This window comes from Schistocerca gregaria, chromosome 10 (genome assembly GCF_023897955.1).
Source record: "Schistocerca gregaria isolate iqSchGreg1 chromosome 10, iqSchGreg1.2, whole genome shotgun sequence".
Lineage (NCBI taxonomy): Eukaryota > Metazoa > Arthropoda > Insecta > Orthoptera > Acrididae > Schistocerca > Schistocerca gregaria.
Window position 1 is genome coordinate 24,198,091 of NC_064929.1, and position 5,329 is coordinate 24,203,419.

Sequence of the window (5,329 nt, forward strand, 5' to 3'; positions counted from 1 at the left end):
GAGTTGTATGTTTTGCGATAGTCTGTCTCTGACAAGCAAGCACAGGTTACATAGGTGCGAACACAGGAAGCTTGCAGACCCTCGCTGCCTGCAGACACCGAGCAGCCACACTAGGAGGGCGGCCTAAGCCGTAGGCGAAATGTGCTCATTCGCTTTGGCGCGACGTCGAACTATAAATAATGCTGTCACTAGCGTGAGCGTCGTGGAAAGTCGGAAAAGTCGGCTGCGAGGGTGAGTGCCAAGTTTGTGGAGCGTTTCGTAGTATGCGCAGTGCAATGGAGACGCGGAAACTTGTTGTGGCCCAGTGTTTTGCAGTTGGACGACAAGATTGATACACAGTAGTAAAGAGCGAGGCACTGAGTTGGCATGAATAATGGAGTGCACAATGGGGCTCGAGATGTGTTTGTTACCTCAGGTGCCGTACGATTGTCGACAAGGAGTGAAAACGGAGCAATTTGTGACGGCTCTTTCAATTTAAGACGTTAAAAACAGACGGAATTTGCATTTGTAATACCAGAGCATCGAAACTACTTGGAACTTTTGTGTATATGAACGGGTCCGCGCCTTTGTACTCTGCTCCCTTTACCGCTACAAACCAACAAACCATCGTGTCCGTGCGCATCTGAGTCGCAAAAAATTGGGAATAGCGCAGTTTGCTCGTGCGTGGGGTGTAGCTCAGTTGGTAGAGCGTTCGCTTCGCATTTGTGAAAAGTCCAGGGTTCAAGCCGCGGCGACTCCATTTTTTGAGGTCAGTGCATGGTAAGTGTTGGTCGCGGCGAACCTAAAGGCACGCAAGATGTTGCAAAGCCAGCGTCACAGACTGATATGATGTACACTGACGTAAGGAGAGCAAGATGTAAGTGTGGGGACCGGCTGTTATCGAGGTGTCATCGAGAGCAGATCTGTCTTAGGTATCGCGGCTTAACCTCATTGAAGTCTACAGGGTGGACAACACGTTGGTCTTACTCAGAGCGGTGTCCGAATTCTATTTTCGACGTTATACGTGCCACTTTCATTGTGGCCAACTACGATTCGATACAGAATGCACGAAACCTGAAAGTCACCCTAACGGATACATAGAGAGTAATGTTTGTCTGCTGAATAATGGGAGTGCAAGGGTCTGTGTCGTCTATATGGCTGTATGTAGCACCATTAGTCTTCGGGGGGGGGGGGGGCGGGCGTAGCTCAGATGTTAGAGCGCTTGCTTAGTATGCGAGAGGTAATGGGATCAATACCCAGTGCCTCCAGAATTTTTAACACACCTACTTGCGCACCTTGATATGCAAGTGGAATAATTCACAGCCAGCAGATGTGTCTAGGAAGATACAAGCTTGCGCCGAGTTCACGTAAATCCCACTGCACATTCCTATTCTTTGCGTGCAGTCAGCTGCTACAGGTGTTGCTAGTTGTGACTGCTGATAACAGATGCCGTAGCAATCAATTCATGGAGTGAGTTGTATGTTTTGCGATAGTCTGTCTCTGACAAGCAAGCACAGGTGACATAGGTGCGAACACAGGAAGCTTGCAGACCCTCGCTGCCTGCAGACACCGAGCAGCCACACTAGGAGGGCGGCCTAAGCCGTAGGCGAAATGTGCTCATTCGCTTTGGCGCGACGTCGAACTATAAATAATGCTGTCACTAGCGTGAGCGTCGTGGAAAATCGGAAAAGTCGGCTGCGAGGGTGAGTGCCAAGTTTGGGGAGCGTTTCGTAGTATGCGCAGTGCAATGGAGACGCGGAAACTTGTTGTGGCCCAGTGTTTTGCAGTTGGACGACAAGATTGGTACACAGTAGTAAAGAGCGAGGCACTGAGTTGGCATGAATAATGGAGTGCACAATGGGGCTCGAGATGTGTTTGTTACCTCAGGTGCCGTATGATTGTCGACAAGGAGTGAAGACGGAGCAATTTGTGACGGCTCTTTCAATTTAAGACGTTAAAAACAGACGGAATTTGCATTTGTAATACCAGAGCATCGAAACTACTTGGAACTTTTGTGTATATGAACGGGTCCGCGCCTTTGTACTCTGCTCCCTTCACCGCTACAAACCAACCAACCATCGTGTCCGTGCGCATCTGAGTCGCAAAGAATGATGAATAGGGCAGTTTTCTCGTGCATGGGGCGTAGCTCAGTTGGTAGAGCGTTCGCTTCGCATTTGTGAAAGGTCCAGGATTCAAGCCGCGGCGCCTCCATTTTTTGTGGTCAGTGCATGGTAAGTGTTGGTCGCGGCGAACCTAAAGGCACGCAAGATGTTGCAAAGCCAGCGTCACAGACTGATATGATGTACACTGACGTAAGGAGAGCAAGATGTAAGTGTGGGGACCGGCTGTTATCGAGGTGTCATCGAGTGCAGATCTGTCTTAGGTATCGCGGCTTAACCTCATTGAAGTCTAGAGGGTGGACAACACGTTGGTCTTACTCAGAGCGGTGTCCGAATTGTATTTTCGACTTTATACGTGCCACTTTCATTGTGGCCAACTACGATTCGATACAGAATGCACGAAACCTGAAAGACACCCTAACGGATACATAGAGAGTAATGTTTGTCTGCTGAATAATGGGAGTGCAAGGGTCTGTGTCGTCTATATGGCTGTATGTAGCACCATTAGTCTTCGGGGGGGGCGGGCGTAGCTCAGATGTTAGAGCGCTTGCTTAGTATGCGAGAGGTAATGGGATCAATACCCAGTGCCTCCAGAATTTTTAACACACCTACATGCGCACCTTGATATGCAAGTGGAATAATTCCCAGCCAGCAGATGTGTCTAGGAAGATACAAGCTTGCGCTGAGTTCACGTAAATCCCACTGCACATTCCTATTCTTTGCATGCAGTCAGCTGCTACAGGTGTTGCTAGTTGTGACTGCTGATAACAGATGCCGTAGCAATCAATTCATGGATTGAGTTGTATGTTTTGCGATAGTCTGTCTCTGACAAGCAAGCACAGGTGACATAGGTGCGAACACAGGAAGCTTGCAGACCCTCGCTGCCTGCAGACACCGAGCAGCCACACTAGGAGGGCGGCCTAAGCCGTAGGCGAAATGTGCTCATTCGCTTTGGCGCGACGTCGAACTATAAATAATGCTGTCACTAGCGTGAGCGTCGTGGAAAGTCGGAAAAGTCGGCTGCGAGGGTGAGTGCCAAGTTTGGGGAGCGTTTCGTAGTATGCGCAGTGCAATGGAGACGCGGAAACTTGTTGTGGCCCAGTGTTTTGCAGTTGGACGACAAGATTGGTACACAGTAGTAAAGAGCGAGGCACTGAGTTGGCATGAATAATGGAGTGCACAATGGGGCTCGAGATGTGTTTGTTACCTCAGGTGCTGTATGATTGTCGACAAGGAGTGAAAACGGAGCAATTTGTGACGGCTCTTTCAATTTAAGACGTTAAAAACAGACGGAATTTGCATTTGTAATACCAGAGCATCGAAACTACTTGGAACTTTTGTGTATATGAACGGGTCCGCGCCTTTGTACTCTGCTCCCTTCACCGCTACAAACCAACCAACCATCGTGTCCGTGCGCATCTGAGTCGCAAAAAATGGGGAATAGCGCAGTTTGCTCGTGCATGGGGCGTAGCTCAGTTGGTAGAGCGTTCGCTTGGCATGTGGAAGGACCAGGGTTCAAGCCGCGGCGCCTCAATTTTTTGTGGTGAGTGCATGGTAAGTGTTGGTCGCGGCGAACCTAAAGGCACGCAAGATGTTGCAAAGCAAGCGTCACAGACTGATATGATGTATACTGACGTAAGGAGAGCAAGATGTAAGTGTGGGGACCGGCTGTTATCGAGGTGTCATCGAGTGCCGATCTGTCTTAGGTATCGCGGCTTAACCTCATTGATGTCTAGAGGGTGGACAACACGTTGGTCTTACTCAGAGCGGTGTCCGAATTCTATTTTCGACGTTATACGTGCCACTTTCATTGTGGCCAACTACGATTCGATACAAAATGCACGAAGCCTGAAAGACACCCTAACGGATACATAGAGAGTAGTGTTTGTCTGCTGAATAATGGGAGTGCAAGGCTCTGTGTCGTCTATATGGCTGTATGTAGCACCATTAGAAATCGGGGGGCGGGCGTAGCTCAGAAGGTAGAGCGCTTGCTTAGTATGCGAGAGGTAATGGGATCAATACCCAGTGCCTCCAGAATTTTTAACACACCTACATGCGCACCTTGATATGCAAGTGGAACAACTCACAGCCAGCAGATGTGTCTAGGAAGATACAAGCTTGCGCCGAGTTCACGTAAATCCCACTGCACATTCCTATTCTTTGCGTGCAGTCAGCTGCTACAGGTGTTGCTAGTTGTGACTGCTGATAACAGATGCCGTAGCAATCAATTCATGGAGTGAGTTGTATGTTTTGCGATAGTCTGTCTCTGACAAGCAAGCACAGGTGACATAGGTGCGAACACAGGAAGCTTGCAGACCCTCGCTGCCTGCAGACACTGAGCTGCCACACTAGGAGGGCGGCCTAAGCCGTAGGCGAAATGTGCTCATTCGCTTTGGCGCGACGTCGAACTATAAATAATGCTGTCACTAGCGTGAGCGTTGCATGAGCGTCGTGGAAAGTCGGAAAAGTCGGCTGCGAGGGTGAATGCCAAGTTTGTGGAGCGTTTCGTAGTATGCGCAGTGCAATGGAGACGCGGAAACTTGTTGTGGCCCAGTGTTTTGCAGTTGGACGACAAGATTGGTACACAGTAGTAAAGAGCGAGGCACTGAGTTGGCATGAATAATGGAGTGCACAATGGGGCTCGAGATGTGTTTGTTACCTCAGGTGCTGTATGATTGTCGACAAGGAGTGAAAACGGAGCAATTTGTGACGGCTCTTTCAATTTAAGACGTTAAAAACAGACGGAATTTGCATTTGTAATACCAGAGCATCGAAACTACTTGGAACTTTTGTGTATATGAACGGGTCCGCGCCTTTGTACTCTGCTCCCTTAACCGCTACAAACCAACCAACCATCGTGTCCGTGCGCATCTGAGTCGCAAACAATGGGGAATAGCGCAGTTTGCTCGTGCATGGGGCGTAGCTCAGTTGGTAGAGCGTTCGCTTGGCATGTGAAAGGTCCAGGGTTCAAGCCGCGGCGCCTCCATTTTTTGTGGTCAGTGCATGGTAAGTGTTGGTCGCGGCGAACCTAAAGGCACGCAAGATGTTGCAAAGCCAGCGTCACAGACTGATATGATGTTTACTAACGTAAGGAGTGCAAGATGTAAGTGTGGGGACCGGCTGTTATCGAGGTGTCATCGAGTGCCGATCTGTCTTAGGTATCGCGGCTTAACCTCATTGAAGTCTAGAGGGTGGACAACACGTTGGTCTTACTCAGAGCGGTGTCCGAA

At 49.4% G+C, this 5,329-nt stretch overlaps 1 non-coding gene across 1 annotated transcript; it reads left to right on the top strand.

Annotated features, from left to right (window-relative positions):
- The first annotated feature begins 3,560 nt into the window (after positions 1-3,560).
- Positions 3,561-3,633, top strand: Trnaa-ggc (transfer RNA alanine (anticodon GGC)). The gene has a single exon. It is a non-coding gene; the product is annotated as a tRNA-Ala (tRNA).
- The last annotated feature ends 1,696 nt before the right edge of the window (positions 3,634-5,329 follow it).